Below are 13,979 nucleotides of genomic sequence, written 5' to 3'. Positions count from 1 at the left end.
ACTTTTCCATGCTTGAATTTTGACTTGTGAAAGTCTCTCCAAAAAGTGTGTGTGTTCTTCTTTTTCTCCAAGCTACAAAATACTTACAGTAAAACATCCATGACTCGACGTTTCTCAGAAACATCAACAAATCAAACAGGCTGTCTATTATTTGGAATGCATATGTTCTTCTTATGGGCGGCACGGTGGTCTAGTGGTTAGTGCGCAGACCTCACAGCTAGGACACCAGGGTTCAATTCCACCCTCGGCCATCTCTGTGTGGAGTTTGCATGTTCTCCCCGTGCATGCGTGGGTTTTCTCCGGGTACTCCGGTTTCCTCCCACATTCCAAAAACATGCTAGATTAATTGGCGACTCCAAATTGTCCATAGGTATGAATGTGAGTGTGAATGGTTGTTTGTCTATATGTGCCCTGTGATTGCCTCACGCCCGAAGCCTGCGACCCTTGTGAGGAAAAAGCGGTAGAAAATGAATGAATGTTCTTCTTATAAACATATGCCACATTTACATGAGGAGTTTTTCTCTTTCCAAATGACCTTTCCGAAAACAATACATGGAAAGGAATATTCCAATCGCGTGTCTACATGCGCCGCTATAATCAACCACAATAGTCAATGGGGCATGCGCAGTAAAGCGTAAACACCAACATCACGTGATACCGACTTCCTTGAGTTTTGATTTGAGTTCTGAACCTACCCCCCACGATAAAAAAAATATATATATTTTGCGTTAACATTTTTGGGTGCCCGGATCAAAATTAATTGGATTTGCATTATTTCTTAAAGGAAAAATCTATTGAGTTAGCCTACGTTTTGGTTTAAGTACCTGAAATGAATAATCCCACCCGAGCTTCCACTGTACTTACATTTACATTCCCACATAAAGCAATCATTTTGAGCTGTGCCAGTAACAGCAAAGATTACATTAGCAACGTGCCAGTACTTTCCTCAAGGCTTTACATTGACTGTAATTCTCCTTTATCACTGCATTTGCACTGACTTGAACTCCCATCTAGTCAATATCATTGACATACAGAAGCTTGTCCATGTCCTTTGCAACATAAAAAAATACAATTCTTACTCTCCCCCCCTTACCTGATAATGCCAAATGGAGATGAATGTTGAAAATTGAATATCTTACCATTAGCCACGTATACATGGACCCAAATATTCCAATTGCATTTGGTTTATTTGCTCAAACGGAAAGAGTGTAACCTTTGTATACACCTCATTCCCAAAGAAAAGTGCCAATCCGAATGAAGGTATAATCGGATTCACGGGGGTGGAATATTCCTTTCCCCAATCCGATTGACGGAAAGTTGTCAGGGTGCGTTCTTCTCATGTTTTTCTTCTTCTGTTGTTTATTGGCGGTTGGCAAGCAACTTTTAGTGTGGAACAGAATCTAAACCCTTCTATACTTTATTCACAAGTCCAGTTTTATTAAAAAAGAAAGTATATATCTATATAAAACATGTCCCGAGTTTAATTATAAAATATTAGCAAGATTTAATTAGATCTTTTCCTGTTTAAATTTATCCCGGGTGCGTATTTACAGCGCATGCTCAGATATGACGTAACATGCAGCTTGAGACGTTCTTCCGTTTTAAAAATGGAGGCGAGCAATCGGCACTGGACTGCTGCGGAGTCTGTTTGTTTTTGATCCAAACTAATTTCAAGACTGGACGAATGAAAAACTGGCAATACGGAGTTATTCCAACAAGTGAAAGAAAAACTCCAGGAAGTCGGTATCACGTGATGTTGATGTTTACGTTTTACTGCGCATGTCCCATTGACTATTCTGGTTGATTATAGCGGCGCAGGTAGACAAGAGATTGGAATATTCCTTTCCATGTATTCCATTGTTTTTGGAAAGGTAATTCGGAAATATTCAATTCGGAAGGAGAAAAACTCCTCATGTAAACGTGGCTATTGATACTGTAGTAGTACACGGTTTTTACAGATGGACAATATGTTTAATATGGACAATGGACAATAAGTGTGGAATCAACATTCAAGGTTTGTACAGTACATTAACAGAAGTTATTGACACTCACATGAACATGATATCATGCCGTGTAATACTTTATGATACCACGTGATACAATTTGATATATAATAGTTTAGAGGCAGAATCCTACAAAGTTACTGGTCTAAGGGAGCCATATGAAGCAACGTCTGTAATCTCATTTTCTTTGATTAAATGTGAGAGCTTTGTGTTTCTCGGTGTGCCGTGTGATATCATGCCAACCCTTTTGAAAATGTGCATGAAAGACCGGCAAATAAAATATCGCTTGTTGCAATTCCTTGTCTCAGTTTGATGAGCATCACATGAAAAATCCAGAAACTGGCCTCTCCCCACAGCAAAACACCGGAGTCCATCATATTGATTTTTTCCCCCTCTTTTTCTGAAGTCAGTGAAGCTTGAAGTGAAAGATTTAAAAGTCTGCCTTTCTGTCTTTTAAAACCATTCTTGATGAAAAACACATATAGAATCAGGCACGATGTATTGCATAGACATTGACACCAATGTGGATATCAGTATACGTAATATTATATAAGTAGGAATAGGCATTGCTGTAAAGGCTAGTAAACATCCATCCATCCATTTTCTGGATGCATGCTGGAGCCTATCCCAGCTGTCTTTAGGCGAGAGGCGGTCGCCAGCCAATCTCAGGGCACATATAGACAACCATTCACACTCACATTCATACCTATGGACAATTTGGAGTCGGCAATAACATGCCGGAGGAAACCGGAGTAACCGGAGAAAACCCACTCATGCATGGGAATCGAACCCCTGTCTCCCAGCCGTGTGGCCTGTATGTTAACCACTCTTGCAACGTGCCCTAGTAAACAACACTAGTTACATTCAGGTTGTTGTTGCTGGCGTCACTGTGCAGTCACTCATTCAGATCACTGTGATGTCACAAAGAGCCAGTCTTAGAATAAACTCTCTGAAACCGAGCATTCAGAGCCATGCCAAACTTCTTTCAGAGTTCACTTCCAAATGCTCAAACCTTATTATCTGAAACTTTGGCATTGTTTAACATGAGAATACAACATTGCACGAAATCCCAAAAAATACAGCTGAATAGGTGCAGATTCTGGAAGCACTATAAAGCTTTCTGTGCTGATTATTGTGTGTAGCTGCTTTATTGGAGTCCACAACTTAATACAAAGGGCTGAAAAATGAGCATAATATTAATATTTTCTATCAAATTGAAAAAAAGGCAAACAATAAGACATAAACCACCATGCTGGTCGGGGAAAAACAATTGAGTCAGTTGGCCAAAATGTATCCCTTATTTATGGTATATTTCACATAACTGACAACCATAAGCATCCCATGTATTTCACAAGTCGCTGTCTCCATCTTTCCCTCAGTGAGAGTCCAACACATGCACATTAAAAGCATCACCATATTCATGAGCTATTTAGCATTGACCATTTATAGATAGTTGTGGGAGGGCTAATGGGGGTGACACTGGGGTGGAGCTTTTGTGCACACAATTCACTGCGGGTGGGATTTATAATGAGGACTATATACCCCGCAAGTGCGCCCCCATATGGATTTATAGATTTGAATATGTTATTAATTGAGTATGCGATGTTTTGGGACGGAATCCATGCAGTTTTGACTGGAGTGACTAATCCATCCCAGTTACAACTTTTTGTACCAATTATTTCCTGATTAAATTACATATTGCTGTTCATGACGTTCTGAAACGTGGATCTGATCACTCAGAACCTCACTTACTCGATATTCCTAGTCGTAAGCTTTACAGATCTGTCTATTCACACAAACAAGCTGGAAGCATCAGTTGGAAAAAAATAAACCTACAATCTCATAGCTGACAATGGCCCCCGATTGTGATTGGCGCAAATGCCTGTACACAATGTTTGCAAAATGACCACACACATTCACCCACACATACACACTCCCGCTTTCTTTTTCCTCTCTCTCTCTCTCTCTCTCTCTCTCTCTCTGTGTGTGTGTTTTTTTTTTCTTCTCCCAGTTTTGCGTCAGTGCTAAGACCACTGGGACGGTTGACATTTCACTCTGGCTCCGTTTCCATTCCCTGTGATCACAGCCTTGCTGGCTCGCCTCTCTTAAAGGTCACTGTTGTTGTTTGTCAAAATCCCAACAAAAACAAACCATACAATGCTGTTTCTGTGTGTGTGTGTGTGTGTGTGTGTTTGTGTGCATATGAGGAAAAAAAAGTGTGTGTGTCTTATGAGGTTTTACAGCAATTTGACAATACTTAATGTTTGTAAAAGCTTCATTATGCTAGAGTGCAGCAACTATGCTAGCCCTTCTGATGGCGTCTTGTCCTGTTCTAGCTATTCTAGCATGTACAAATTGACTAGCTATTTAGCTTCCTGTGTAGTAAAAGTGAACAACAGAGAGTGATGCAACTGAAGCATCCAATGGTAACAATCAATGTGGAATATAAATGACTTTTTGTGTAAAAATGTATAATTTAAAATGTAACATAAGCTTACGTCTATGGAAGTGATGCCATTGGCGCTTGGCATTTGGTTAAAATAGCCTTAACACACCATGGCTACAGCGCCCCCTGACTTTGGCATATGCATGACAGTTTGTTCGTGTGGATAGAGAACTTTTTGACACCGTTTTTTACATGGCCTTTACATTCAAGTTTTTAAACATGTTTTTCACAATGGTTTTGCGTTGGAGGGGGGAGCATTAGTTTTTTGTTTTATGCATAAAAGTCATTTTTATACATAATTGAAAATTAAAATAGTTATGAATTGTTCTGGGCTGCACTGCGGTCGAGTGGTTAGTGCCCTCGGCCATCTCTGTGTGGAGTTTGCATGTTCTACCTGTGCATGCGTGGGTTTTCTTCCTCCCACATTCCAAAAACATGCTAGATTAATTAGCCACTCCAAATTGTCCATAGGTATAAATGTGAGTGTGAATGGTTGTTTGTCTATATGTGCCCTGTGATTGGCTGGCAACCAATCCAGGGTTTACCCCGCCTCTCGCCCAAAGACAGCTGGGATAGGCTCCAGCACCCCCGCGACCCTCGTGAGGATAAGCAGTAGAAAATGAATGAATGAATTGTTCTCTCTTTTGTTCCACGGTGTGAAGCTTATTATTATTTATATAAGATATTTTTATTGCATTATTATAATCATTCCTGTTATTTATCATTTACATAATATTACTATTATCCAATAGAAACATTGAGGTAATTTGACATGGTATCAATATTAAGGCAGTGAAGTGGCAGTGATGATGAACAAAAGAAAAAGCCACCAGGGGTCATATTTCCAGCACTGCAATTTAAACTCAAAGATGATTACTTGTGTTTGTTGCCCGGAGGGGGAAAAAAGAAAGAAAAGGAGAAAGGCAACTCTGTCCAAATGGCCTTGGAAAAAAAGAGAAGAATAGGGAAAAACAATGATGACTGATTGACACAATGTCCGATTCATCACAGTGAACGATGTCGAAAGTATCTGACAAGGTAAGACATGAGACACACACTGGCGCATCTGGAGTGCAGCCTACACACACACACACACACACACACACACATTACAAAAACAACCATACTTAGTTTATTTTTAAAGAATATTACACAATTTTAAAATGAGACAACGTGGTATGCTAAATATCCTTTGCTAAGAGTTCCTTGCTGGGGGTGGGTGGGGGGGCTAGACCAGAGTACCCACAAGAAGGAGATGCAAATTCCAACAGAGATTTGAAGCCAGATCGCACGATTGCAGGGCCAACATGCTGTCCACTCATCCACCCTACATTTATTCTTTGGCATGGTACCACATTTAGCTTACTTGTGTGTCTTATGGAATTGACCCTGTTTTAATCTGACACATCTTACAGCTTCTCTTTGGACTGCTCAAGAGCGCCAACCATCCACTATCACTAGTGGGTTGCGAAAGGCTGGACTAATGCGTGATGAAGAGGAGAGCTCAAGCTAAATGGATAATTTGCCTTGAGACAAAAGTGACAAGGAAGGAGAGGGAGGCTGACAAGGTGTGTGACAAAGGAATTATGAGGCTGTTCAGTTGTGATGCTGAAGAAGACAACTTTAGTAGGGTTAGTTCCCACCGCTTATCCTCAAGATGGTAGAGGGGGGGGTTGGGGGGGTGCGGGGGGGGGGGGGGTTGTAGCTGGAGCCTATTTACAGCATTGCTGTAAAGGCGAGTAAACATCCATCCATCCATTTTCTGGATGCATGCTGGAGCCTATCCCACCCTTCTTTGGGCAAGAGGCGGGGTACACTCTGGACTGGTTGCCAGCCAATCACAGGGCACATAAAGACAAACAACCATTCACACTCACATTCATGGACAATTTGGATGGCTAATTAACCTAGCATGTTTTTGGAATGTGGGAGGAAACCGGAGTACCCGGAGAAAACCCACAAATGCACGGGGAGAACATGCAAACTCCACACAGAGATGGCCAAGGGTGGAATTGAACCCAGGTCTCCGAGCTGTGAGGTCTGCGCGCTGACCACTCAACCACCGTGCAGCCCTCTTTATATTTAGTATTAGCCTATCTTGAAAATTAGTGTGGTATTAAAGATTGTCTTTATAGAATATGATTGGTGATGATAGGCCCCAGCTACTCTAATGAGGATAAGCGGTATAGAAAAGGGATGGAAGAATGGATGATTGGTGGCGTTTGTGGCAAGCATAGAGAGTTACAGTTGTCGCTAGTGTGTGCATGTGTACGCGTGTGTATGTATGTGTGTTTGTGCATGCATGCCGCAGCAATCTTGCGGGTCTCTTTGAATGTGCAAGTGCCACCACCTCGTCACTCCTCCCCCTCAGTCGTTCACGTCTACAGCCATTAGTGAGGCGGCCGTTGAGTCTGCCTTGTTTTGACAGATGCTCACTCTGTCCAAATGCATCTCAGAGGACGTTATGTCGCTTGTCACACTACCCCCAGCAGCCCCCACTGCCGCCCCCCCTCCAATGCTTTTATTCCATTGCCACCCTCGTTTTTTCCGACTCTTGCAGTGCTGTACTTTGATTTCATCTGCTCATGCATGACTTTTGATACAGTACTTTTCCCCAAATATTAGTTATTCCCATGCATGGAATAATAATAATTATATATATTTTTTTAATTTTATTAATTTTAATTTTATTATTTAATCACACAATTTAGTGTCTTTGTAACCGTAACTAACCGAGTACGTAATGGGGAGTCAGCTATAAAGCATTGTTGAAAACCCTCAATTCACATACTTCGTGACATTATTATTGTCTGACCAACTGTATGTACTGTAACTGTTACAGTACATACATACAGTAAGTAGTGAATTAATTGTATAGCTTTTCTTTTTAGTTTTTTAGTATTGCTTAGTAGGGAATGTCTGCACATATGTTCAACGAAAAGGGGGGATGTGCATGAGGGAATGGTTGATAGAAATCCTGTTTTCAACTGGGAAAAAAAAAGTTGTCGATGTGCATGAGAGATTTTCCTTTAAAAAAAACAACAACAAAAAAAAACCCCACTTTACTTTTACCATATGTGTAGTCAGCCTGCAGAGATGAATGGGTGCTCAAGCATGAATTTAAATCCTCCCACTGATCAGCACCACCTGAAAACACTACACACCACCGCTGCTACTTTCAACTGACTCAGTCAATGAATACATTTATGTTAATCACATTGAGATTGTTTAGCCTGACCGTCTTTAATTAATATCCTCCAGGCCCAGTATAGCCCAGCCTGGGAAGTTATAATTAGAAATACAGGCCTACAGTATACATACTGTGCTACATTTGATGAAAATCATGAAATAATAATATTCATTCAGTGGGATGATGGGTACTTGATGAAAAGATTGCCTTTTGAACCAGCTAACAGAAGGTTAGTATATTACTATCTCTACTATTCATACTGATTAAAGCTAATTCAGCAGATTTTAGTGAAGTGTTTTCAATTTCAAATATTGAATTGAGTCTTTCATTTTTCATTCATTCAATTTCTACCGCTTATCCTCACGAGGGTTGCAGGGTATGCTGGAGCCTATCCCAGCTGTATTCGAGCGAGAGGCAGGGTCCACCCAGGACTGGTGGCCAGCCAATCACAGGGCACATATAGACAAACAACCATTCACACTCACATTCATACCTATGGACAATTTGGAGGCAGGTATGTTTTGGGAATGTGGTAGGAAATCAGAGTCCCCTCCACGTGGAGAACATGCAAACTCCACAAAGAGATGGCCAAGGGTGGAATTGAACTCGGGTCTCCTCGCTGTGAGGCCTGCGTGCTAACCACCCATCCGCCGTGTGGCCCCCTTTTGTTTTTCTTTTATAATAATTACTAAAAGGTTCAGGGGCTGCATGGCGGTCATGTGGTTAACGTGCAGACCTCACAGCTAGGAGACCCGAGTTCAAGTCCACTCTCGGAATTGAACTCTGAGTGAATAATTTAGTTTTTTTGTACAATACCACTGTCAAATAAGTAAAACATTTAATCAGATTAATCCCATCTTTGAAATGACTGGTGCTGCATGGTTGACGAGTGGTTAGCGGGCAGGCCTCACAGCAAGGAGTTCAATTCCTCCCTCGGCTTGTGTGGAGTTTGCATGTTCTCCCCGTGGGGCGGACTTCGGTTTCCTCCCACATTCCAAAAACATGCTAGGTTAATTGGCGACTCCAAATTGTCCATAGGTATGAATGTGAGTGTGAATGGTTGTTTGTCTATATGTGCCCTGTGATTGGCTGGCGACCAGTCCAGGGTGTACCCCGCCTCTCACTTGAAGACAGCTGGGATAGGCTCCAGCACCCTCTGCGACCCTTGTGACTATAAGTGTTAGAAAATGAATAAATGAATGACTAAAAGGTTCATATCCTGCATCCCACCAGTATTTACACCAAGCTACAAAGTTTTTGTTCCATATAAAAAAAACAAATTTTCAAAAATGCTTTTTAAATTCATTGCTTATGCCCCTTACTATGATTTCAGAGAGATCCCCCACTAAATCATGCATGCAATTCTAAAAAAACATGACGCTTGCCTCATACACATGTACATCAATTTATGTTTGCCCTGAAGGGAGTTGAATGCGCTTCAAGGGAAGTTTGTTAGAAGTCAGAGTTAACCTGTAAGCGCTCCACTCTTCATATCTTGTCTGCATGCTTGGAGCCAAGCGAAGGTGACCTTGCCTTGAGGCTTGAGTATCCACCCCCCTACTTCCACGTCCACTCCTCATCCCTCCGCCACCCCTTCAGTTGGAATTTTCTTTGGTGACCGAGAGAGAGTATGTCAGTGACGATGTGTGTTTGCGTGCATGTGAGTAAGACTTGGCCCAGCTTCAGGAGGGCTGAATCACACCGTCTGGGCTCTCTGTTGGATGGACAGGGCTTGGCTTTGGGCTGAGAGGGTCCTTTACGCATCAACACACTCTCTCTCTCTCTCTCTCGGGTATGTACACTCCTCCATCGTCCTAACAAATAGTTGGGTGATGAAAGGAGACGTTCCAATACAGCCAAGATTTGAACCTCTGCTGAAGAAAAGAAGATGGAGTGTAGGGAAGAGTAAGAGAAGAGGCAGCAGAAATGAAAGTGAAAAATGTTCAGGAGTTCATGTTCATGTGAGAAAGCAAGTGTTGGTTTGCGCGTACAGAGACAGGAAGTGCAAACACTGTGCTTTAGACAGTGAGTTCAAGAGAGCAATGAATCACACGGAAGACAAGTGGGTGGAAAAAAAAAAAAAAAAAGAGAGATAGAAATGAAGCGACTCCTTCTCCACACGTGAAGTTATATTTTGCTCCACTTCCTTGCCCAGGAAGTGGCTGCAAGGCTGAGCACGGAGTTGAGGGGCTGGGAGTGTGGGAGGGGAGACAGAAATGAAAAGGTTGGGGTCAACTTCATCTCCCCGCTCATATTCTTCACTCTATCTCACCTCAATCTGGCCAATACAGAATCAGCACTGGCCCAGAAAGTTTCCCCATTCAGGTTGCAAAAACCAATCTGGTTTTTCCATTTCCGTTCCCCGTAGCTGACCACAAATGGAGTTTGAGGGTAGTTGACTTCAATATGTTGCATCAATGCATTGTTCACAGGAGCCTATGAAAATGTTGATTTTGTTTTTGTGTGTGTTGAGGCTTGCTGTTAGAATCACTCTTGTCGCCGTCTGATATCGCAACGGATTTTAGATGCTCACTTTGCCAACCAAATTGTAAACGGTTAATATTTGGACATATGCCGCCTACAGAGAACATACTAACTCCTTATTTCTCAAATCACAAATACTTAAATTTGCTGATATAGTTCATCTTCAAACATCTAAAATAATGCATAAGGCTAAAAATAACCAATTACCTAAAAATGTCATCCAATACTTCTCTACAAGAGAGGAGAAATATGATCTCAGGGAAGAACTACATTTGAAACACTTATATGCTAGGACTACGTTAAAAAGCCATAGCATTTCAGTATGTGGAATCAAACTATGGAATGGATTGAGTAAGGAAATCAAACAATGCAAAACGATGAGCCAATTCAAGAAACAATACAAGCAGTTGATGTTTGCTAAATACAAGGAGGAAGAGTCTTGAACCAGTCATGATGTGCTATATATATCACTATATTGACACTTACTATGGTACACATTATGTCATTGGATGGTCATACCACCTTGTACTTTGGTACGAGGTACATTATTAAAAAAAAAAAAAAACAAACTAAACTGTATTATGGAAAGCAGGAAGTGAACAAATGTAACAGTTACTGATTGTAAAAGTACCAGATGGAAGGGTAGGATTTAATAAGCTTTGCTTCTTCCTACTCCTTTTGGACATGTGGAACTGTGAACTGATTATGTGATGCATTCAATTGTAATCTGATGCATGTTCAAATGAAATAAAACCATTACCATTACCAATAAATGGCACAGTCAGGATCTAAACAGCCACTTTCTTGCCTGATTAAAAAAAAAAAATCTCAATAAAGTGACGTATTTATCTGTATCTGTTAATTTCGGCTCGGGTAGGAGCGCAATGCATTGTGGGTTATCATGTAGTACGCTGTAAATCACTCTTGTCGCCGTCTGATATCACATGGATTTTAGATGTTACCACTTTGCATACACACGCATGCAGAAGAAAGCAATTACAGGAAAATATCTGACACAGGTCAACATGTACCATAGACGCCAGTAATGATAAAAATGTATAGAATATATGGAGAAAGATCCAATTTTATACCTTCAGTCATTTGAGTCTCCCAGAATGCTTTGCTGTGATGGGTGACTTGCTCCCCATTCCATTCCCAGAAGTCGTCTCTCAGAGGAGAGGAGATGTCACTGGAACAGAGAGGAATAGAAATCTGATCTGTTTCAAGCGAGCGGGAGCGAGGGAAAGCGTGCCAGAGGACAAGGCAATGATAACGGATTAAAGAGGAGCAAGAGAAAAAGAATCATATTTGAATTATGTAACTCAGCTCAGGGATGATTTGGACGATCCTACCATTGACGCCAACATCATTTCTCATTACCTGAGAGCTGGGAGCGCCCGGCGTTTTGCCTTGTGAGTCGTCTCACACTCAGTCCCAAGAAGGAGAGGTGAAATGCTTGAAAGAAAAGGGACTAACGGGAGGACTTTTTTTCTGAATTTGCACAGAGAAAAAAAAAAAAACAACATTTAAAACCGCATCTGCATGTATTGTCATCAATATTGCGGTTAATCAATTTGAGAACTGATGAATGAAAGTACGATTCCTTGTACCTAAATCATAGTAAGAGGATATAAAACGTTATTTTTTTATTAAAAGACCCCAAAAGACATGAAATAATACCCTATAGTAACCTTTCCACTTGTGTTATCACATATAATAAACCAAATAAGAGAAAATAATACATAAAAAGGACATGTTAGCATTGTGAATGCATCTTCTGAATGCCTTATATTTACATTTTAGTTCATTTAGCCATGAAACTGCTTAATTTTGACCAAAATTTCATACAATTAGCTTATTTATGCATATTTTTTTTACAACAAAACATCAATGACTAATTAATATATATATTTGAAACACAGCAGCATAAATTTGAAGCACAAAATTTCAAAAAAATACGGCAGTCCAGTCATAAAATATTGAAAGTCAGTAGTGTTCCATTTATAAGACATTTATTTCATATGACATTACCTTAACTTGAAGCCATTTGTCCTCACAGTCCAGCACAATATTGTGGAAAAAAAAAGTTCTCCTCCTATTGTGTGTGGAAGTGGTACTTCTTACTTCTTTGTCGTTCTTTCTTTTCCTACGCCAAAGAAGGAAGAAACATAAAATAATCATTTTGAAGTCCTATTACTACAGAACTGTAAAATAATAAACATCATCTATCATAATACACAATTATTATTGATCGCATACATAAAATGTTAATTAAGAGTTTTCAGACCGTATTAATTGGATGGTAACCAGCATTGAAGAGCGGCAATGGAGGCAAATGAAGTCAATAAAAGTCTCTCTCTGAGCACATCTTGTGTGAATCCTTTTTGTTTCCAAGAGCTGTCTACAGGTCATACGAGGCATTGTGTCTTTGTGGTACAAGAAGTGACATTTGAAGGCTTTCCAAAATAATCCCAAATTCATCATAACCTCACCGCTTCAAAGACAACATACTCAGCAAATGGAATTGTGACACACAAACCAAAAGTAATGGTTTGATGGTAAGACAAGATAAGCAACGTTGATATTTGTAAAGTTAAGTTAGATTTACTGCATTTCAAGAAATGCATCATAGCTTTGTGAAAAAGTGTATTAATAGTATGAACTTTGCTCTTCTCTCTCTTTTTTTTTTTTACAATTTTTTCTGTTGTTTTTATTTTATTTTAAAAATATTTCAATTTCAGAATCGAATCGTACTCAATGACAATGACTTTTTCTCACTCATTCATTCATTTTCTTTACTGCTTATCCTCACGAGGGTCGCAGGGGGTGCTGGAGCCTATCCCAGCTGTCTTTGGGTGAGAGGCGGGGGCAATTAACCTAGCATGTTTTTGGAATGTGGGAGGAAACCGGAGTCCCCCCCCCCCCCCCCCACGGGGAGAACATGCAAACTCGCAAACTCCACACAGAGATGGCTGAGGGTGGAATTCAACCTGCGTCTCCTAGCTGTGTGGCCTGCGTGCTAACCACTCTACCACTGCAAAAAATAAAGAATTTTTTTTTTTTATTTAAAAAAAAAAAGCTGTTTAGCCGGGGCGCTAACAAAATTATTTTCCTTTACAATAAGGCAAATAAAGAAGCTACCTAACCCTAACCACGACTCATTAGTTCCTCATTAGTTCTTACTACTATATTTTTGTGTAACTTCTTGTGAAGTGCTGTTGTTTTGTTTTGTTTTTCTTGTTAAATCAACTTTCTAGACTATGTTATGGGCCACAAATGGCCCCCGTGCTGCACTTTGAGTTTCCCCTCCGGTTTATATGGATGGTGTCTGCAGTTCCATCCTCACCGAGCGTTAACTGTGCCAGTCTTCCCCTTCTGAGCTGTGGCTGCGTGGGGGTGGCCGTGAATGGTGCATGGCACATCGCTTAAAATAGATATTCACTCTCTTTGCAAGAGCTTGACAAAGGAGTGAGAGGGGATGAAAATGCACAAGGGAGCGTCAGAGTGTGACAGAGAAAGACAAAGAACGGAAGCGGCGAGAGCCTAAAAACTACCTCAATGCTTGCAGGAAGCAAACACACACACACACACACACACCTTTGGGAGTAAGAAATGAAGATGGAGGGGAAAATGAATATTTCAAGTGACGAGGAACAAGACAGTGTTTCAGGAAAAGTAAATGGAGACAGATGCCGGCAGCAGCGATTTAAGACTGCAAACCTTACTCGCCCCTGTGATGTATAAGACTGTACAATAACCAATATGTAGGAATAAATCAGCCTTCAACTACTGTACGTCGGGGGTCTTTTAATACATTTCTCACCTGGGAACTACTTCAAAAATACATTTTTCGATG

The 13,979-nt window shown here is 40.7% G+C and overlaps 1 long non-coding RNA gene across 2 annotated transcripts in view; it reads right to left on the bottom strand.

The window, feature by feature from the left end:
* Positions 1-12,271, bottom strand: part of LOC131097220 (uncharacterized) — a 98,105-nt gene extending 85,834 nt beyond the window's left edge. For both annotated transcript variants that reach the window (XR_013629480.1, XR_013629481.1), the window contains exons 1-2: positions 12,155-12,271; positions 11,215-11,312 (exon numbers count right to left, since the gene is read on the bottom strand). This is a non-coding gene — a long non-coding RNA (uncharacterized LOC131097220). The remainder of the gene's footprint in view (positions 1-11,214; positions 11,313-12,154) is intronic.
* Between the last annotated feature and the right edge of the window lie 1,708 nt (positions 12,272-13,979).

Source organism: Doryrhamphus excisus, linkage group LG11 (assembly GCF_037039965.1).
Source record: "Doryrhamphus excisus strain RoL-2023G ecotype Guam linkage group LG11, RoL_Dexc_Guam_v1.1, whole genome shotgun sequence".
Classification (NCBI taxonomy): Eukaryota; Metazoa; Chordata; class Actinopteri; order Syngnathiformes; family Syngnathidae; genus Doryrhamphus; species Doryrhamphus excisus.
This window is presented reverse-complemented; position numbering and strand designations above follow the sequence as displayed.